This window comes from Berghia stephanieae, chromosome 4 (assembly GCF_034508935.2).
Source record: "Berghia stephanieae isolate SIO BIC M18660-M18661 chromosome 4, UCSD_Bste_1.3, whole genome shotgun sequence".
NCBI lineage: Eukaryota > Metazoa > Mollusca > Gastropoda > Nudibranchia > Aeolidiidae > Berghia > Berghia stephanieae.
The window spans coordinates 55,557,760-55,581,627 of NC_088363.1; the positions used below are offsets into that span (position 1 = coordinate 55,557,760).

A 23,868-nucleotide genomic window follows, 5' to 3' on the forward strand; every position below is an offset into this window, starting at 1 on the left:
ATTCCAGTCCTTTTCTATTTCATCTAATTAAATGAATAGTTTCTTAAAATCTTAGTCTCGCTTGTAAGATAGGGTGTGAGTTTCTCACATCGCTTTCTCACAAATCCAAGGCAGTCAACGTAGCAATATAAAGCTGCAATAAAATATAATAATATTTGCACAATCAAAAAGCATTTTTCATGCATCATTCCTAACCAAACAAAAGTACAGCTCTGAGATGACTTGTCCCATAATCTGGTGTTACTTTAGAAACATCTGCCAAATGTATTCCATTCTATTTATAATGATAATGATCATTCGCCTTAAGGCAACATCAGTCATTCTTGAACATTTTGTGGACTTCATCGTGATATTTCCTTAGCAATTATTATACCAAGCTCGTTATAGTCTTAGTTTAATAACGTTTGTTCCAACTAATTATGCCGCCCCCCCCCCCCCCCCCCAGTCTCAGTCCGGTTCTTCGTTGGAGTATAGAGCGAAAAATGCTGACTTCACTCAGCTCTTTTGTTTTTGTTTTAGTCCGCCAGTTGGGCGATTAGTTCTCACTTAAATATATCAACTAGACTATACACATTTAAAGTTACATTTAAGTTTTGTGTGTTGGTACGGTTATCAGGTTGGCAGATGTCTAGAGTACTTTACTTAAACGCTTATGATCAATGCCGATTACTAAAAATTGACTTTCATATCATTCAAAAGAATGATTTTAGTCTCCATAAGTATTTAAGTCTTTAGTTTCATAATTTATAACCATTAGCACTTAAAACTCAAGTCCAATAATCTGGATCACCCCGAGATAATATCGTGTTAGGCGGTGGACCCAAAATTCCATAAATTTTTACATAAGGCTGAATTCTAGAACTTGTGGGCTTCATCGTGATATTTTCTTAGCAATTATTATACCAAGCTCGTTATAGCCTAAGTTTGATATAACGTTTGTTCCAATATAATTATGCTTCCCGAAACGTCCACAGTATCTGTCTTCTTCTAATAAATTGAAGCTTACAATTCAACACTTTTCATTATCTCTTCCTTCGAGCTTCAAGAAGCAACATGTTCATTAGTTCAGTGGTATGACATTGAATTTGTGCCTGCTAACAGTAAGTCAAAGTTTCGAATAGTACAGTGGGCAGAGCATAGGGATACGGTAACAATGAATCCTGTTTCGGAACCGATTTATAAAAGACTTGTACACAGCCGTTTATTACACTAGATATCTTTCACTTTAGTTTTCTACCGCCTTACCCCCAATGGGAACGACCCACCGTCGATGACGGGGAGACCACCGTGTGGTTACGTCATAAAAGATGTCCTGAACGTGAAAACTGGCCTATATTTATCCCTGCAGGTAGAAAGCACCGCTTGGATTTCATTGTCAGTCAGGCTATAGGACAGATTTCGTAAAATCGTTCATTTTTACACTGCAATTGCTGACCATACACTTCTTCTATATTTTTCTATTTTATATGGATATAACGGCCACATTTTCGTCTTCAAGACGCAATTATTTTCATTGATATCAAGAAATGGTGAGTATACTTTATTCTCTCTTGAAAAATGTATACTTTTCTATTTAAAATTAACCTGAAAAATATTTTTAATTGTTTAAAAAATTCAAATTGATGTTATCTGAGTTTTGTTACCCTAACACATGGTAGTAAATATAAGAGTAATAATCTACTTTTAATTTAGCATTTATTTCAATGATTTGTAATGACCGGTTTCTGCACAATGAATGTGTAAACACATCTTGTCTACTCGTAATTCTTTGTTGGCTAACAAAATAGTCCCGTATTCAGACAAACTCCTGAGACAAAAGAACACGAGTCCAATTGTGATGATAACGTTATTGTTGTTGTTGTTTTATGGTGATGATGATGATGATGATGATGATGATGTTGATGATGATGATGATGATATCGCAGTAATAGTAGTAATCGTAGTAGTAGTAGTAGTAGTAGTAGTAGTAGTAGTATAGTAGTAGTAGTAGTAGTAGTAGTAGTAGTAGTAGTAATCGTAGTAGTAGTAGTCGTAGTAGTAGTAGTACACACACACACTCAGAGAGAGAGAGAGAGAGAGAGAGAGAGAGAGAGAGAGAGAGAGAGGGAGGGAGGAGGAGCGTGTGTGTGTGTGTGTGGTGTGTGTATAAAACTCATGTACGCACATTTTTAGCACAGAACGATTTTTATTGCTTGTTCAGTCAAGTTCTCATGATTTCTCTGTGACAATTGAACTTTGAACCATAACTTTCACACGATTTGCCATTCCGTCTTCACGATTCGCACCTTCCCTCGATATTCTTCTACATCGCCCGTTGGTACAGTCAACGGGCGTGGGAAAAGAGGGTAGATAGATATATTATGACATCAAAAAGCGATGTGATCAAAGGTGGCGGATGATTGTGTAACATCAAAAGCCCGGTGGACTGCGCTACAAGGCCGAAGTTTCGAGAGTATATGTGATTTGAGTGGGAGGGGCTTATTTGACTTTGCCGATGACCGACTGGTGGACGATTGAAATTATAATTGTCCTTTTTCAGCAGCCAATTGGAAATGGGTAATTGTAAACATCTGATTGGCGCTCCATGGAGAGAAATCAGTTTGGAGGTCATGGGATGAAATTGCTGGAGAGATGGAGTAAATTTGAAATGAATTGAACGTAATTTGGGGCGTTGTCTAGGTGTCAAATAAGACTCTCCCAGACCGGTGATAAATCAAATTTTTTGGCCGTAAATGCTACAGTAAACTTCTTTATCTTATTTTTGCTAAAAATATTTCAGAGTGGGTATATAGGCGGATTCCATTTTGAATAACAGGCATTTAGAACTATATTTTAAAGGAAAATTATTACGTTATTATTATTAGCACGCATCTAGGCGATCACTATCGTATTATTACTAACAATCAATAATATTATTATAACTCTTATAATTACAATTATTATTATTATTATTATTATTATCATATTATTATTATTATTATTATTATTATTATTATTATTATTATTATCATCATCCTCATCATCATCATCATCATCATCATCATCATCATCATCATCATCATCATCATCAATATCAATAGTAACTAATGATTTTTTTTCTTTACTCAGATGAATGGTCATACTGAAACAAGCATTGTCTCAATGCAAATGGCAAATGGACTCTGCCGAATAAGCTGTGAAAGGGCTCAAATGAGATATATGGTTAAAAAACATTTCATGCAAACTGCTCCAGAATTAGGAAGTGAAGTTCCACCGGTGAAAAAAAAAGAAAACAGAACGTTGGCTCATTAGATGCTGTTTCTGTGAAATGTAACAATCAGCTGTTCCTTACAATAATCGTGGGGTTTTACGTATGTTAATAAAAAGTATAAAAATGTGTTAAGATCTAGACGTCTATACAAAGTTCAAAGGAATACTTATAACTTTTCTTTATCTATGATTGTCAATTTATTTTAAAATAACAGTTCATTTTGATTATCTGATTATTAATCCCCCCCCCCCCCTCCCATCTTTTTCAATGCGTTTATCACGAATTTTTATTGTCAAAAAATGGATATTATTTATTTTTTACTATTATCATTATCATTATTATTATTATTATTATTATTATTATTATTATTATTATTATTATTATTATTATTATTATTATTATTATTATTATTATTATTATTATTATTACAATGGTGATCAAGAGTAAGATAAATACACTGATATTATATGATTATTACTAGTATTAGTATTACATCGATATCACGTGTTTCAACTGATTCACAATGATCATTTCTGTTATCCACGATGCTTCGGTTGTTCAATAAGCAGACCATTTTCAACAAATTTCCATTTTAAATAGTATTAGCTATCTGGTCAGCGTCCTTTTTTTTGTCGCAGCACTGAAGGAGAGGAGAGAGAGAGAGAGAGAGAGAGAGAGAGAGAGAGAGAGAGAGAGAGAGAGAGAGAGAGAGAGTGTGTGTGTGTGTGTGTGTAAGTGTGTGTGTGTGTGTGTTGGTGTACATAAAACTAATTTATGCAACGTTTTACCGCGAAACAATTTTCATTTTACCACCTCAGTTTAATCTCTCAACAGTTCTCTCTGACAATTGAACTTTGAACCTATAACTTTTAACACAGCTACGTCATTCCATCTTCACGATTCGCACCTCACCGCGATATTCTTTTATGTTGACTCGTGGTACAGTCAAAGGGGTTGAGAGAAGAAGATAGATATTGAGTGACATCATCAAAAGCGATGTGATCAAAGCTGGCGGATGGTTGTGTAACATCAAAGACCAGTGACTGGTCTACAAGGCCTATCATATTCGTGGGTATGTGTGATTTGAGTAGGAGGAGCTTTCTTGACTTTGCTGATGACCGAGTGGTGGACAATTGAAATTAGAATTGTCCTTATTCAGCAGCCAATTGGAAATGGGCAATTGTAAAAAGCTGATTGGACGCTCCATGTAAAGAAAGCAGTTTGAGGGACATGAAAGGAAATTGCCGGAGAGCGTGGAGTGGGGAGGAGTAAATCATATTGAATGAATTGATAGTAATTTGGGGCGTTGGGAAGTTAAATAAAACTCTCGGAAACAGGTGATGGCCGCAAATGATTCAGTAAAATTCTTTATTCTTTCTTTCTTTCTTTTTTTTTATTTACTTTCTGTCAGAGTGGACATATAAAGGCGAATTCCATTTTTTTAAACGGGCATTTAGAACGATATTTTAAAGAGAAATTATTGCGTTTTACCAAAATTAGCAGGCGTTTAGGTGATAGCTACTATATTATTTTCATGAAAATGATCATGATCATCATCATCATATATATTATTATTATTATTATTATTTATTATTATTATTATTATTATTATTATTATTATTATTATTATTATTATTATTATTATCATTATTGTAGTTATTATCGTCATTATTATAATTATTATTATTATTATTATTATTATTATTATTATAGTAGTATTATTATTATATTATTATTATTATTATTATTATTATTATTATTATTATTATTATTATTATTATTATTATTATTATTATTATTATTATTATTATTATTATTATTATATAGTTTAGATCTATACGAACGTCAAAGGAATGTATATAACATATCTTTTCCTAAGAATTGTCAATTGCCATTACTAAAATCTGTTCGTTTTGATCATTTGATCAACAAACCCCTACAATTCGGTGATTACGCATTTTTTTATTGCTTTCAAAAAAGGATATTGCTGTACAGGTGAGCGGATATCTCAACAATGCTTCATTACAAAACGACTTTGATTATATATTTCTACTCTGTGAATATTGATGATTATTGCAGTATTTCTCATTTATTTGTATAAACTCAGATAACTATGTAATTTTTGATTATATCGTTTGAAGTAATTAAAATTTATGACCCATTTTTATGGTTATTTCCTATAAAATCTAATCCCAAATGATCTACTAAAATTATATCAAATAAAAGTATGTAGATCACTAGTTATGACTCTAAAATATCTTATTGCAACATCTAATAGCATCTTTACTACGCCACTTTGAACTTGAGAAAAAAATCATCAAAATAGGAAAAATTGCTCAGTCGCCCTTTCGGCACAGGCCGTGACTCACCATCTGTTATGAACTAGCATCCGGCAAAATTTACCTGTCGAACTAAAGTGAAAGCAGTAAACGGCTGTGTGTAGGCTCCTTTACTTCGTGTTAAGTTTTGCCTGTGTCTGTGGTTTCTTGTTATCGTAATGAACACAGCCTCTCTGATAGTACAATGTGGCTGAAGGACAGAAATGCCATTCGAATTGCGAAAGCGGCAACTACTATAGAAAAATAGCATCCTAATTTTGTAGTAACAGGAGTAAGAGGAAGAGGAAGAAGAGGAGGGGGAGGAGTAGGAGGAGGAGGAGGAGAAGAGGAAGAAGAAGAAGAAGAAGAAGAAGAAGAAGAAGATGATGATGATGATGATGATGATGATGATGATGATGATGATGATGATGATGATGATGATGATGATGATGACTGATATATGATGAAAGATAATGAATGAAGAAGAAGAAGAAGAAGAAGAAGAAGAAGAAGAAGAAGAAGAAGAAGAAGAAGAAAAAAAAGAAGAAGAAGAAGAAGAAGAAGACGAAGGACGAGTAGAACGAGTAGGAAGAGAGGAGGATTGGGGTTTAAAAAAAAAACAGAATTACGAGTTGGAAGAGGAGAAGGAAAAGAAGAAATCTGGCTCCTAAATACTTCCTTTTTAATCTTAGAAGGCAGACTCTCGTGGTGACTAAGGCGATTGTCCGTCCTGTCAGCGCAATGCCCATCACCACAGCACCTAATGGCGCCTCATTATCAGTAATTGAATTGGTGTGGGTCGATAACCTCCGTGGACTCTTCTTCAAGGGTATTATTCGTAACTTGATGATAATATGTAAACCTTCTAAATCGGATATGATGTGGAAATAATATTATTAGGCAGGGGGATGGACTGGAAGGTGATGGTGGTGATGGTGGTGGTGGTGGTGTTGTGTGTGTGTGTGTGTGTGAGAGAGAGAGAGAGAGAGAGAGAGAGAGAGAGAGAGAGAGAGAGATAGAGAGAGATAGAGATAGAGACTGAATCGATAGAGCACTCACAAACTCAAATGGTTCTAGTTCGAATCCAGGTACATCTAGATGATTTTTAAAATTCTTACCACCTAACAGTCTTGGAATTGTTTCCAATTGCAGAAAGATCTTTTTTTCTAATCTCTTCAGTTCATCCAGCCACTGAGAGGTGGCAGGGTTTGTAAGATATGTTAGAAAGTCCTTTGCAACAAACTGGCGTACTATCTAAAAGATATCAAGCAATTTTAATGTCTGTTTCACGTTTCTAAAATCAAGCTCCAGCAGCATGAGATTTACGGAAGGACTGCTTTTTATTTATACTAAGCTAGGTCTGGCGGAATGTTAAGTAATGTTTATAAATCTGATAAAGACCAAAATAAATGAAGAAAGAAAGAAATAAGAAAAAAAAGAAAGCGTTTTAAATAGTAGTAAACAACTGTGCTGTCTCCTTTTCACATTTCAGAAACTTGGATAAAGTTCAGCTACTTGGACTTTAAAGCCCCTAAGTGCTGCCATTATTTCTTTGTAGTCGAAGATGATTTATATTATTCAGGCCACTAGTATCACGAAATAACGAATTTGATATTTCAAAACACGGCATTTATAGACCACTAGTTTAGCTGACCATTAATTATCTAGATTTTTTTAAAGGTATCCACATATAAGTCATGACCTAGGTGTGTATGTTGGGGGGGGGGGGGGGGTCTTTTTAATGACTTTCTTATTTAGCTCTCCTGGAGTTTCTTGTTACTAACATTTTAATAGAAATTTATATCCATCAGATTTTCTATGACATCGCATGCGCGAGAAAAAATGTGTGTTACATATGGGGTTTACAATTCCAGTGGTTAGGGGAAAAAAGCGTCTAATAAAAAGGAAATAAAAAGAATATTTAGCCCAAACCCAAATCCGTCGCAGATTCCTTCAATGTCAAAAATAGGTGTACCTACACATCTAAATACTGAACTCAGCCTTGGCTCGATTTCATTTAATTGATGCAATGGACAATAGTTTGCCTGGGTTTGGGAGCATTTCTATCACAACAATGAGCTCATAATCCTTTAGGATGTCTAATGTGCAAAGATATATCCTATCCGTCAGTCGAGACAAAAAAAAAATAGATTAAGTAAGATGCTCTATAATAAAGAAAAGTGAATTCAGTATTTGTTTGAGTTTATAAAGCAGTTCTAATCCTTTTGACTTAAATACATTTATCACCAACTCGTTCATGCTATCGAAATTGTTGAACACTTGATAACATTTCCAAATTCGGACACAAAGAGAATGTGGTTTCAAATTAATGAGTCAATTTTGGTGTGGAATCATAGTCCAACTATCCTATCCTCTGATGTCCGTCACTGCGAAAGTCAGTCATTGTGTACTATTGGATAGAACTCACGATGATTTGCTTTCCTTTGGTGGTCGTCACTTGGTATTTTGGCGGATTGGTTTTTGTCAGTGTCAGGCTATGAGATTACGAAGGCTACGGTCTGTCAAAATGGGCTGAGCAACAGGCCTTTTGATTATCAGCCAATTTCTGGCGTAGTCGGATTACTTCTCATGACAATAAAGAACCTCATTCAGTATATGCCTACCAGCCAGATGACGTGGCCCTCTAGTTCGTTAGTCTTGGTCACTTTGCTTTATCATAATAATGCGCAGATTTATTTTATAATAATAATAATAATAATAATAATAATAATAATAATAATAATAATAATAATAATAATAATAATAATGATAATAATAATAGTAATGTGCATTTACTATAGCGCTTTCTATGCAGTTGCATACAATCATTGAATAATAAAATTATAAAACACATTATAATTAGCGTGGCACATATTACATCACTATAAAATAAGATCTACGAGTAAAAGCATTTTACTTTAAAGATGCGCTTTGAATGTTTCCAATGTTTGATTTGATTTTCTCTTATCTGACTGAGCAAATTTTCCAGAATTTTGGGTCAAAATATTCGGAACAGCGATCACCGAAAGTTTTGGAATTTTTCTTTGGTACGATTTACAATGTGGTGTCGCTGGAGCTCTTTAAAGGCCAGATGAATTTTGCAACATCGTAAAATGCTTTGATTATCTAATTCGCCTGTTTATCTTTTTTTTTAATTGCACTGGTGGCGAACCTTCCTCATTTGCGGGAAATACAGACTAATAAGAACAGCCACTCATCTAATATGATTATCATAATACTGTAATGTGGAAATTAGCATAGAACGTAACAAATATTTTGTAGCCATCAACCATAAAAATCGGCCCAGTAATAAAGTCTGCATGTGAGCGCAAAATAAAAGTGAATCTGGATAAAGGGCGGTCAGATGGCGATTCCCAACATCAAAGAAACAATCATTATGCCCTAGCAGATTTTATAAATAATTAATTGAGTCAACGGATGATAGAATTACTTTAGGAAAGGTTTGCAGGATACTCCTATATCAATCTGTAAAACTAGTGTTATAATTTGATTGTGTCTCCTGTCAAAAATGTAACATGGGCTGTTATACGGATCAATGTGACCCCCAAACTTATATTATATTTCTTAAGAATTGATGCTATCCGCCAGCTGGGTATAGCGTACCGACGCACAAACTATGTGTAACCTAGAACGTTTATATTCTGATTTATAGAATTTATTGGTAACTCCAAAGATAGAGGTGCCTAAATGAGCCAATAAAATGGAGTTTTTTTAAAAGTTATCCCTGCCGGGATTTGAACTCTCGAACCTTAAGCTCAGAGTCAAACAGCTTATTTCCACCAAGCCATGGTGTCACTCAATTCATTTAAATATCACTATTATTATTGATCTTTGAAAATTAAATCAATTGAAAGCTGTAATTGTATTATTTTATTGGTAACTGATCTTCAAAATGGCTGTCTAAAAACAATAACGAAGAGAGGAGTGACATCAATTTCGTTCCTCTTATGGATGGAATCTGGTGCACCCAGAAATTCAGTTTGTAGGCTTATATGAAGACAGTTTATTGTACAAAAAAGCCATTTATGATCATTATTGAGTGTGCTGATATCAGCTCACAGAAGGAAATATACGAGGCACAATTAACGAATGTGTGGAACACCGGAAAACAGCAGGGTCAGACAACCGTTTGTGTTAGACTTTACACTAACAAAAAAATGATCAACTGTGACAAACTTCAATGTCAGGAAATTAATTTTGTAATTTAAACAAACACAGGCGCTCTCGCTCTCTCTTTCTCTCTCTCTCTCTCTCTCTCTCTCTCTCTCTCTCTCTCTCTCTCTCTCTCTCTCTCACACACACACACATACATGCACGCATATACACATAGAGGGAGGGAGGGAGGGAGAGAGAGAGAGAGAGGGGGGGGGGGGAGGAGGAGGATAGAAACACACACCTACATACACACACAGACAGAGAGAGACAGATGGGATGTTGAGAATCTGTCATGATGGATAGATGGACGGAAAGACGGAAGGGAAGAGATACAACGATATGCTTGTTGTGTATGTGTTTGTGAGTGTACGTTTGTGTGTGTTATGTTGTGCGAAAATAAATAGAAAGATAGACAGAAAAACAACAGAGAGCGGGGATATCCGAGGTGACCTAAAATCAAAATGAGACTGTAAATACAGATAGAAAGAGAAATTCATTTTTCTTCGGAGGTGGAGGGATATTCGAATAGAAATACATTTGACTTAAGTTGAGTATCTACATGGAGGATTGAGCATGAGACCTAGTTAAGTGACTGATTAAACAAAACGGAAAAAATCTAACGCTGGCACACACAACCCACTGCTCATAATTTGAGAAACGTGATTAGCATTTTGTCAAGCGCATGAACTATTTTCAATTACAGATTAAAGAGAACAGAACACCTTAATGTCCTTTGTCGCTTCCGATTCCAAATGGGTGGGGGAAAGAGCAACTGTAATTACACTATTTATAATGTATATTGAATCACTACTGAACTGACAGCAAATAATAGGATTTAATAGTGTGATGTCACGTCGCCCAAAAACCGGTACTTTTTATTCTTCATGCTGGCTAGAACTTTTTCATATGTCATGTGATCAGAATATATAAAAGCCAAAACATGATCAGATTTATAATGTTTTCTCCTCTGGATACAGTTTTTTGCTCTTCGGAGAAGTATTTAATAAGGGCGTCCACCATTGTTCCGATAGTTTAGAACCAGTTACTGTGTTACCATGCGCCATGACGAGGGAAGTACGTCACGACTGTTGAATTCTATTTCGAAACTGGATCACACTCAAATCAGACACGATGGAAATGGTATGCCTTGCTGATATTGGATTTTTTTAAAAGTCATAAACAACAGGGGAAAATCTGAATGCGATGATTGGACTAATTTTGAGACGCTGAGTTAAAAATATATATTCATTTTTGGATAATTGAATTTTTATTTTACTCTCTTATTAGAAAAATTACTTTTTGTAAATATCAACAACAAAAACAGAGCATTTTAATGAACATATTATATCAATCGGAGTCGTAAAATTTATGAAGGCCTCTGTGTTTTCAATTAATCTTACCGACACCTCTGCTTCATGAGGACAACTATGTCCATACTTTTGTCACTTTGCTATTTTGTCCACAAATTATCCGATTCATTTCACAAATTTGGACTGCCGAAAGCTGTTTTTAATTGTTTCCATCCGATTTTCCTCATAGTGTATCACCCTGGATTAAGTGAACTGCGTTTAATTTTTATATAGAAGTAGCTGGTAAAAGTATTTGTAACAAAAACAGATCAATCAGCTGAAGTGCAGTAGCATATAAGGCAGTAATGACACGGATTATATCGAAATATGATAGATTTTCATAGAATAGCAAAGAAATTCCATCTACAGTGTTCACAGTTACAATTGGGTCAAAGGCCGAAATCAATCATTTTCTCTGGTTTTGCTTTTATACAGGTTACCAATAATCTCAAAATGGCATTATGTTGGATTGAAAATGACCCGTAAAATTTAATTATTCAATGGTTCTGTTTTGCTGATTTATCTTCAAAAGCATTTTTCTTCCTGGTGAGTATTATTTTGATTTTATTATCAATTTGTTTTCATCTAGTTTCTTCCGACATAATATAAGATTGACATGGTGGGTCACATATGTAAATTTGACAGTTGTGGCTGTCAATATGATGTCGAAAATTGAGATCAGCAACGTTTAATATTTTTATCCAATTGATTGACTAATTTTCATTTCCTAGACTTATTTTTCCAAATAAAACATTTATTTTTATATGGTTTGTACCAATAACGATGCGTTGCTAGGCTGATGTGACGTCACGTCTCTGTTTGCTATTTGCTTTCTAAATACAATAGAAAACTTTCATGCAATCATTTATGTTAATTTTAAAAATATAGACTTTCAATTTCTGACATAGTTTTCTCGTTCCGAAAAATTTACCTTATAAATCAGGGTTTTTTTCCTGATTATCTCATTAAACTAGGAGAATGTGGCAAGAAATTAAGACAAAAATAACAAAGAGAGTGCTTGGCACTCAGCATTGATAAGTACTCGAAGCCCCCATGCATCTTGGTTGCCAGAAAACGTGCCTTAAGTTTACAAGGATATAACAAAAATATATTTTTGTTGCAGTATTCAAGTAAACACGGAACATTTTAATGTGAACACATTGTTGTTGATTTTTATTCGATATTCTAACAACTGTTACGTGTTCAAATCAAGACTTAAAAGTTTAGTGTGTCAGTCTTGTTTTAATGTTAAATGAAGTTGAAGAGGAAATTTAAGCTTAAAGTCAAAATGATAAGAGTTTGGGATTTTAAAGAAAAGAGGGGGGGGGGGGGGGTCCGGACAACTCAGATAACTCAGTTGGTAGAGCACTCGCTTCACACTCAAAGAGACCGCGATTAATCCCGGTTGACGTCGAGATTTTTTCGGCCCCCTATCCTCCAATAGTGATTGGGTAGGTAGGTATGTTAGATCTGTCGGAATGTACTTTGCGCGAGACAAGCAATCTGTCCGAGGGGTAGGCATTAACTTCTACTTTCCGGTTTTCGCTATAGAAACCTGGATAAATCCCAGCTCTCTGTAGTAATATGAAGTTGAAGAAGTATATTTCCAACAGCTAATAAGGCAAATAGAACCATGGTCTTCCTCAACAGTCAAATCCGCCACTGCCAACAATCTGTGAACATATGCGATGAAGCGTATGTTAAACCCAGACTGGAATATAGTAGCTCAGTGTGAGACCCACACACATCCATGAAATCAACAAGCTCGAAAAAGTGTAACGTCGGGCGACCAGATTTGTCAGTGGAAACCATGAGCGGGATACGAGCGTAACAGCTCATAAACGATCTCCAAGGGAAACTGCTACACGAAAGAAGATCCATCGGCAAGCTCCTCGTATTCCACAAAGCACAAAACGGAAAACTCGAAAGTCCAACTAGATCTAGTCATTAATTTGAAACGGAAAAACAAAACAAGAAAATCAGCCTTTAATGTGAAATTCCCAATTCAAGATTCCCAATTCAAGAACAAACCATCATCCTTTACTCTTTACTTTTTCTTCCTCTCCACCATCCGACTTTGTAACTCCCTACCAACCACTTGTAAACAAGCCCTTTTGACTGATCACTTTTAAAAAATTGCTCCCAGCTTCCTTCTAAAACCCCTGTTACTGAAAAGACGGCCATACATTATTCAGTCTGAAACCTTGGCCTTAATGGAGGAGAAGAAGAAGAAGAAGAAGAAGAAGAAGAAGAAGAAGAAGAAGAAGAAGAAGAAGAAGAACTCATGCCTCTGAGGGACTACTGAATGACATCATGTCATTAAAAACACATTAATTTTTACACAAATTTTAGAAGTTAAGCTTGACGTTTCATTATGGATATCAGGTTTACTCATAATCAATAGCGATATCAGGGATCTCGATTACAGTTGGTAGAGCACTCGCTTCACAAACAAAGGGACCGAGATCGTGTGCTGCCGAGATTTTCTTCTGACTCCCCTGTCCACCCAGCAGTGATATATCTGGCGGAAAGTATTTTGCGATAGACTAGTGTCCTATCCTAAGGGTAACAAGCAATTACTATTGTCCGTTTCTATAGAATTCGGGATAAACTCCGGGTCCACGAGCCTATGGCTCCGAAGGATTATTAATACCGATATGAGACGACTGGTCACCTGTCCTTGAAATGGTGGTATTGTCATATTATATCACATCACTAATAGGGTTTTAAATGGACCAAGTGTTCCTTAAATGCACTTAAAGCACAAATAACAATTATATTGTACATTACACATTGCATATTCTTAGAAGAAAAATAAACAAGCCAACAAATATATTAAGCAAAAATATAAACGAACATCCATTCTTATGTTTAACATATTATGAATGCTCAGTTATATATGCATTTTAAAGCAAAAATAAAAAAAAAAATAAAAAAAATAAAAATCCCCTATCGAGGCCATTTTTAAATTCATTTAAATATCACTATTATTATTGATCTTTGAAAATTAAATCAATTGAAAGCTGTAATTGTATTATTGATAAAGATTTAAAGTCATCAAATGTCTCTCCGGTGAATTTGACGAGACACCTGTTGGAATCAAGTGACATTTTTAAAAACAACCCTGACAATAAGGGGAGATTGCGTTTGTGACCGAATGTGTCCTGGATTGTTAAATATATCTGACACTTTTCTGAAAATATTGTCGCAATTAAACAGGTGACGATCACCAAAACAAACAAAAAAGAATGAAAAGTGAGATAATAGTGCTGTTAAAGATAATTCGTTATTTTATTGATGTTTTGCACTTCGCCAAATAACAAAAAAAAAAAAACAAACAAACAAACTCACTATATTCGCCAGTGGGATATAACGGACCAACACACAAACCGATGTGGAAACTGAAACGTTTATAGTCTGATTGATGGGATTGAGTGAGAACTACTTTTGAAAATGGCTGGCTAAAACAATAACAAAGAGCTGAATGACATCAATTTCAATAATAATAATAATAAGAATGATAATAATAATAATAATAATAATAATAATAATAATAATAATAATAATAATAATAATAATAATAATAATAATAATAATAATGCTAATGATGATGATGATGATGATGATGATGGTGATGATGATGATAATGATTACAGTCCTTTTATCATTTTTAAATTTCTAAATCCACTTTTTGTTGTTGTCCAATTAATCACAGCTACATAGTACCAGTTTGTCATATTCGTACTTTAGTGTTCCTAGTCAGGATAAGATAATTCCTTATCTATGCTTTGATTTCCTTTCGATTCTATCCACACAAAGTGACAACTTTGGCAGCTTTGCTCTCAGGGGATTTACAAATACACATCCGATTCCTTTTATCTAGCCTATAATCAGAACATGAAATAATTGCTGTTAACAATAAAATCTTTAAAAAACAAATGAAAAATTGTTAATATAAAACTTTACATCTTGGAATTCATAACAAATGATAATGTTAATCTTTACACAGGGATGTTTATTAACATAACATTTTAGAAAGTTAATGTTATGTTACCATCTATGCACCATTCATCTGGTAATAATAATAATAATGATAATAATAATAATAATAATAATAATAATAATAATAATAATAATAATAATAATAATAATAATAATAATAACAATAATCATAATAATAATAATGCTAATAATAATAATGCTAATAATAATAATGTTGTTTAAAAACAAACAATTATAAGTTTTGTCTTGTTTTTTGTTTTTTTTTAATGAGTATATAAACATTATATAATCGTATGTCATGTTTACGTGTATATCCATGTACACTAAATGTGACCCACCGTCTCAAAACGGCAGTATAGTATATCGGGATGAATTAGACACGGAAAGGTAAATTTAGATATCTAAAATGACGAGAGATAGGACATTCAAATGTTTTGCAATGCAATAAATAGAATTTTTTACTCCACCATAACGAATAGAAATATACCCCAAGTTTCATAGTTGTGGCTGTAAATTGTTAAATTGTATTTCCAACAAATCTTTTATCCCGACTTAATACCGCTTTGACAAGGTTGGAAAATGGATTAGTTGTAAACGCATTAAGCATGGTGAAACTAATGAGAGATTATAAACAAATGTGTATATATATCTATGTTTCTCAATTTATATATATATATTTTTATCTGTTTGTTAGACGAATAATTGTACCATAAACCACAGAAACGATCTGATCATAAATAAACCTTTATTTTAAATTCATTCAATTTGCTTTAAAACAAAGTAAGAAAGTAAAGAACCAAATTCACTTCTCACCCTTGATATTTAGCCCTTCAAATAATAATATTATGTGTACACAAACTCCACTTGGGTCGTTAACAGGATGAACGAGGGAGAATCACTGTTGAAAGTAGTCCAACAAATCCATTCGACGACGGGGCCGACGTGCTTTCCAAACCACTTATCCCTTCTCGAAGACAAAATAGTCCGTCTTATTCTGCAAATTGCTGTCCTCTTTGCCCCATCGACGAGAGATGGAGAGGGGGATGGATGGAAGTGGGAAAAAGGGGGAGGGGGGAGAGAGAGAAGGGGGTGATGACCAGTTTAGCCTCAAAGAAAGGGAGTGGGGAGGGGGGGGGGGTGAAGGAGGGTGGGAGAAAAGGTTGATGGTATATGGGTGGATGTACGTATGCCTCTCCATGTGTGAGTGTCTGTGGTAAGAAGAGTTGTGAAAGATTAAGATTGGTGGAAGTTTTGTGATGTAATGAAATGATGTGGAATCACAGGACAAGAAGATGAGTTTATCCACTTGCTACACTCTGATAAAATATATTATATTTTATTCATTTTTGATCCTCCAAAATGTACTTCAACGTCGATCGATGATGATCATCTCCGACTTGTCAAAAAGTTTCAGACTTGAGTCTAAAATATCGATCGAAATAATTTGAATTATAAATTTTCCAGAATGAAAATTGCAGGGTTTTTTTTTTTCAAAGCGACACTAAGCCGCTAGAAGCTATGGACTTTAAAGTGATGAACAAAAATGAATATAACGGATAAATAAAGAACAAAATTTCAAACACTGAACGTTCCGGGCTTAAAAACCTTCTTCAGCAAAGAGCAAAAATATTTTTTTAAATAAATAAATTGCTTCAAAAATCAGATAGACGGCAGAGAGCCGTATATGCGGTTTACCTGATTTTTTAATATATTGTTTTTGTTGTTGGCTAAAGAAGGGTTTTGAGCCGAAACGTTAGCCGTTAGATTCATTTTTGTTCATTACTTTTACTCAGCAAAATTGAGCGTTATCAATTCTGTCACACTATGAAAGAAAACATATTTCTTTTTATCGCCAACATCTTTTACTTTAAAAAATTCGGTCAATTACTTTGGTGATCAACTTGTCAAATAAGCTTGAGACATTTTGACAAGTTGAGATTGTTTAAATAAACGATTGCTATTTTGAAGTGGTAACTTTTTTCCGTTCAAATGAAATAAATGTGTTTTGTAACAGTACGTCTATAAGATATACTTATTGAATTACAACTACTAATCTTCACTTGCATAATTCCTTCTTCTTCTTCTTCTTCTTCTTCTTCTTCTTCTTCTTCTTCTTCTTCTTCTTCTTCTTCTTCTTCTTCTTCTTCTTCTTCTTCTTCTTTTTTCTTCTTCTTCTTTCTTCTTCTTCTTCTTCTTCTTCTTCTTCTTCTTCTTCTTCTTCTTCTTCTTCTTCTTCTTCTTCTTCTTCTTCTTCTTCTTCTTCTTCTTCTTCTTCTTATTATTATTATTATTATTCTTCTTCCTCCTCCTCCTCCTCCTCCTCTTCCTCCTCCTCCCTCTTGACTTCCTCCCGTATCTCCTCCTACTCTTTTTTTTCTTCATCACGATCACTAACACCACTAACCAGCAAACACATTCCCTCCTATCTAGTTAATTGCTCTTATTGTCTACTCACTTTCTTCCGCACCCCAATGGATTTATTAAAATGCCCGAGTTTCGCTTCAAAATAATATATATATATATATATATATATATATATATATATATATATATATATATATATATATATATATATATATATATATACAATTAAATATGAGTTTCTCTTTGCTTGATATTTAGCTTTGGGCAATAGTTTATTTCAAATAATCATTTTGAACAATAACCCCCCACATTTGAATTTGCTCACACAAACAAAAACATCTTGTTACTATTTCACTAATCTATAACATAATTTTGTTTTGATATATTGATTTAAAATAAAATGGCCCCTGGTCTTTTTGTAAAGAAATGTTCACTTAATTAGAAGAGTAAACATCGTTACTCTTTCACACGTTCTTGTAGAATTGCGTATAAATGAGAAAAATTTGATCGAATCATAAAGATGCATTCCCCTTAGGCAAACGTATAATATTATATTTTTGAATTATATTTTTGTCTGAGCTACTTATTCGTTTGTTTGTTTTATCAAATTTGATAGGGTTGAATATTGTTTTGATAGCAATATTGTATTATCATTATATCAAAAGATTTGATAAATATGAAATTATTGCAATTGTGTCATTACAGTAGTAGAAAAATATCTAATGTTTTATAATCTTCCAGAAAACAAACAGTTATAGTAGTTCAACCATTTTAAAACTCGATACACACACACACACACACACACAGCGTGTTTCGGACTCAAAAGCCTTCCTCGGCCAACAACAAAAAACAATGAATACATAAATAGATTTTATTGTTTTTTGTTGTTGAATGAAGAAGGATTTTGAGCAGAAAAATGCAGTATTTGGTCTTTTGTTCTATTTTGAAGCTGTTATTTTCATGTTTGTTTATTACCTTTTCATGGGTTTATATAACCGTGGTGAGTAGTATTCATAGGATGACTGAGAGGCGTTGTCAACACAAGATAGCATATCAACATGTTTGAAAAATAACAACTCGTGGTCGACTTAAGCTAATTTCCCATTGAGACTTAATGTCGTTCTACAGTAACGTGACACCCCCTCTGCTCCTCTTTCCTTCGCCGACATATTCTCTGCAAATCATTTTGATTGTATAATGTCTTTTGATGTGGCCAAAGTATATCATGATGAACTAGATAAAGAAAATTAAGTTTAAAGTCAACATAAATATCTTACTTAATTTGACTTAAAGCTGTTCGAATGCAGAGTCGACCAACTTTGCAGCCTCAGCGACCTTTTCGATTTCTGTACAGGGAACATCCATTCCTGTCTGTTGGATGCCATGTCTCTGGTGTTGTTGGGGTGCATGTTTGATGTTTAGCGGAGGTTAATGTTTGGCTATGTTTTGAGATTGATGTTGAGTTTTATTTGCAATAAGGTGACTGGTCAGTCGTCCTTTGTCTTTGGGTCCCAAATAAATAGAATCAAAAATTTACTGTTGTTAAAACCCATCAAGAATATGGGCATCTGTGACTCACAGTTTTTAGTTGGTGATATGTTGTGATATAGTTTAAGATAACTACTATAAGTGAATCTAAAACTAAGTATTTTTAGAAATTTGGAATTTTAACTTTTTACAATTTCAGCAGTTTTATTTATTTTGCTCAAGAAAGATTTAAATTTGACGTCATTTTAATATGACTTTAATTCGTATTTTCAGCAACTAGGTCACTCTGACATAAAACTGGATTAAGGCGAATTTTAACATTTACTTTTACTCAAAATTGTCAAATCAAGATTAAAATTCCATTTTTAAACATCATGTATAACCGGACCTAAAACATTTCATATCACTTTAGATATGTACTTGTTGATCTCTAACTGTACAGTATACGAGAGTAGATCTTTTTTTACTTAAAACTCAAGATAATACAGCTAAATTTGGTCTGAGTAGCATAGAGAAAACCATCGTAGCCCTCTAATGGCGAAAATAAATTTTCATTTTTTAATGCCTTATAATTTCTCCAATTGATTATTGGCTTATAATAGTAGTCCTAACTGTTTTCAACAAGGGAACAGAACCTGCAGTGCTCCCAGACAGATATGTAATCATTTGCAAGACTGATAAATGAAACTGTTATGGACTCATTATTGTAATGGAAATACCCTCAAACAACCAACGTAATATATTGTCCATTACAAAATTGTTAAATCAAGCCTATGATTACACGTTCGGTTACCAGACCTACCATTATGTTTACGTTGGGCCGGTCACATAGCAGTTTCTAGAAATGATAAGAACAAAGCTGAAATCAAAACCCTGCATGTAAAGGGTTAATTTTGTGTTCTATAAAAGTGCCCAAAAATCATGGGCATCCTGAAGTTAAATGGAGTAGGTCTAATATGGTTCCAAAAAGCCTAGAAGATTTTTGATCGTGGATCCAATCTTTGTTTTGCCTGTTCTTTTTGAACAGAGATGATAACTCAGTCTCTTTTGAAGCTGTAACATATATTCTGGAACATGCTCCCAATTCAGATTGCACGATCCTTTTTCTTTTTCAACGCTGCATTTGTCCCTGCCCTCTCCCACTCCACACCCCTCGCCAAAAAATCTATTTTACTCTCTCCTTACCAGTTATTTTCAGAAATTAACCGGAAACTTCATTCTAACCCAACACAAAAGTAAATTTTTCAAACAGCAGAGTAACGAGTATATTCTATATTTTGTTTAGAAAAATGAGCTCTGCAACACAGTGTTGAGTTTTTATGGATATAACTATAACAAATTGAAATCATAATAAGAAAACTGTTGGCTGCATCAAAACAAATGTGGCGATTTTCATATGGCTGGTCAGGGGAGGGTTAATTTTATCAACAAAGTATTACAAACTGGAATCCCGATAGGTCAGCGGAAAGGCACCGAACCGAGTTCGATCCCGGCTGAAATCGAGATATTTTCCCACTGCCCTGTCCACCCAGCAATGATGGGTAGCGGGATATGTTAGATCTGGCAGAAAGTGACCAGCGTCCTATCCAAAGGGTAGCAAGCTATTGGTGTTGTCCGTTCCACGCTATTGAAACCTAGATAAACTCCGGTTTCATGAGCCTAATGACCCTGAAGGACTACTAATAATACATAGATAGATAGATAGATAGATAGATAGATAGATAGATAGATAGATAGATAAATCAATAGATAGATAGATAGATAGATAAATAGATAGATAGATAGATAGGTGGCTAGATTTATAGAATCATTGAGAGACAAATATGGGAAAGAGAGAGCGAAAGGGTTAAAAAAAAAGAAGGGCACACATATACACACACACACACACACACACAAACACACATACACACACACACACACACAGAGAGAGAGAGAGAGAGAGAGAGAGAGAGAGAGAGAGAGTGAGTGAGAGAGAGAGGGGGAGAGAGAGAGAGAGAGAGAGAGAGGGGGTGGGGGGGGGGGGGGGGGGGGGGTGGGGGTGGGGGAGGGGGTCATAGACATCTGAGCTGAAAATTATCAATTCTATTTGAGTATTTTTCAAAAGATGATAAATGAAAAGTTAAATTATTGCCTTTTTGTGTGTGTCAAATCTCGAGAGAGCGTGAACAGATTATGCTAAATGCATGATTCCTAAATATAAAATCCAACTTTAAGTATAGTTTTACTTGACACCCCAAGGCGAGAATCTTTGGGTGTCATTTTTGCCTTCCGACAACGATGATTGACGGGCCAAGTCGAGCCAAGGGAAACTACCCTGGGTGAAGATAATAAACAGGGTTATCCAAGTTGTGATACGACGGAAACGGATGGGATAAGGGTGTGTGGCGGCGCTAAAATCTCAGGAAGAGGAAGTAGTACAACATTTTAAAAAGTGTGTTCGAATTAATAATATCATTACAAAAATAGATAGATAGCCGAGTGTTACTGATTGTTATATTTTTGTTTTATTACGAAATCCTATTTAATATCCAATAGCAGTTCATGATTTATGAATATTGAACGATCATAATAAAGCACTGAGTAAGTCTTATTTTGCTTGCTATGTTCGATATTCTTTGTTTGATCGACCATTTTCTTTGTTTTGATTTGTTTTGTTATGGTTCTTGTTGCTTCCGTTTCTGTTTCACGTAGATTAACGGCGTCTGCTGATTTTAAAAGATTAGCACTAGTTCAAACACCAATGGATCATATATTGTCAATCTGATGCGGCTATGTAGTCTTGTGGTATGACACTCGCTTTCCGATCGGAAGGCCTTGGGTTCTAGCCTCGCTCGTTGCATGGTTGAGTTCTTGGCTCTTTACTCACATTCTCTCACCGTACTCAGGTGTAAAATGAGTACCTGGCCGTTAACAGCGTTGTCTCTGTCCGAAAACTTGTAATATTGCCTAACAGGCGGCATGTCCCGTCCTAAATGTTAAATGTGCTGTTGACCAGAGAACCCTTGTTAAGCGCTTTGAGCACATTTAGTGGATATTGCGCTATATAAAAGCTCAATTCTTCTTCTTCTAAAATGAGTACCTGGCTGATAAAACCGTTGTCTTTGAGGGGGAAAAAGTGTAATATCGCCTAACAGGCGTCATATCTCGTTCTATATATTACGTTTGCTGTTGGTCAGGGACCCTTTGTAAAGCGCTTTGAGCACGTATAGTGGATGTTGCGCTATATAAAAGCTCACATTTTTTTATTGACGGGATTAACAAAATAAACAAAATTAACTTAATGGTAAAAATGGGATTTTTTTGAAGTTTTGTATTTTCCCTCAAATTAGTCCATTAGTTCGACTCAAAGTGTATGAGTTAAGTTTGAAATTAAATTATAAGCTTCAGATTCACGATCACTTAATAAACGCCCCATCTTGAGACGAATAGTCTCGTAAATGATGAGTTATTCAAACGGCTTTAGATCCTGAGTCTAGCTTAGTTTACAACCATCCAGGTAAAATAATGTTATAAAACTCGTTCACCCAGAAATCATAAGTATATGCCCAAGATCAATCTTCTCTGTGACATGAATCTAGCATGGGACCTTGAGTTGGAGGTGTAGGCCAAGGAGAAGGAAGAACCTTGTCTGAACGCCGGTTGACGAAACGAATTTGGAGGTGTAGCCATACGCTACTACTAGTCTGGGACCTCAATAAAACACCAACCACACGCAGGCACGGAGATCCCTGCCAAGGAGTAGCCTATTTGCCTCCGCAAACGCGTCTTTGTAGTCTTGCTGTAAGATACTTGATTTCTTTCTGTAGGTCATCATGTTCAAGTCCCGCAGGGCGCACCTCAATGTTTATGCCTAGAAAAGGCTCTTTATACACATTTTCTCTCTCAGATGTAAAATGAGTACCTGACCGGTTTCATCGTTTGTTTGTTTTTTTGTCAATTTAAATATATATATATATATATATATATATATATATATATATATATATATATATATATATATATATATATATATATGCTGGACGAACAAGGGGGGGGGGGGGAGGTGTAAAAACATGTCTTCACCGGGATCGATCTTGGTCTCTTTTTTTAGCGTATGACGCGAGTAGTCAACCAACTGAGCTAATCGGCCTCCGTCTAAAAGTTAATCTAGTAGGAGTTATTTAATCTGATGATAACAGAATTCTGTTTTCTAAAGCTGATCATTTTAAGTTCAGTTTTATTCATCTTTTTTTATTCCGACTATAAAACCAGCTTGACGCAGTGAGTCATTTATATGAATTCCAAACATGTATCTATCCCATAGTAATATTTCGAGGTTCCCCATAGCTCAGTTGGTAGAGCACTCGCTTCACAAGTAAAAGGAACGAGATCAATTCTTAATGATATCCCTTGTCCACTCAGCGGTAATTGGAAGCTGGGTCTAAAAAATCTGGCGAAAGTACTTTGAAATAGACTAACGTCTTATCCAAGGGTAGCGAGTAATTGTCACTGTCTGTTTCACGCTATAGAAACTGGGATAACTCCGGCTCCATGGGTTTCATCTTCCTGACGGACTTCAATGATATTTTTGAAATACGCGTAGTGCATTTGTTTTTCACATAGGAATTGGATACTGTGTGTTGGTATCTTTTCTCTGTACAATTAGATAAGTTCTTCTCTATTCAAAGATAATCCTTAATCAAGCAGTTTTATTATTGTGAAAGGACATAGTTATCCGAAAATGTGGATAGCAGCTGATTTTTATTCTATTTTAAAATTCTTTTTTTTTATTAAGGTGATAAAGTAGGAAGCCTGAACTTGTGTAATATTATAAACGGATAAGGATTTATGAAACAGTGTCAGGAAAAGCTTACACCTTTTCAAATGTTTATCTGACATTGTAGAATGCATCCTTTTCATATTTTTAAACTACTAAAATTGT

At 34.6% G+C, this 23,868-nt stretch overlaps 1 protein-coding gene across 1 annotated transcript in view; it reads right to left on the reverse strand.

Annotated features, from left to right (window-relative positions):
• The window catches only part of LOC144972042 (carbonic anhydrase-related protein 10-like), a 78,904-nt gene extending 62,864 nt beyond the window's left edge, over positions 1-16,040 (reverse strand). The window contains exon 1 of the mRNA XM_078913128.1: positions 15,909-16,040. The gene's annotated coding sequence lies outside the window, so the exon portion shown is untranslated. The remainder of the gene's footprint in view (positions 1-15,908) is intronic.
• Positions 16,041-23,868: the final 7,828 nt, after the last annotated feature.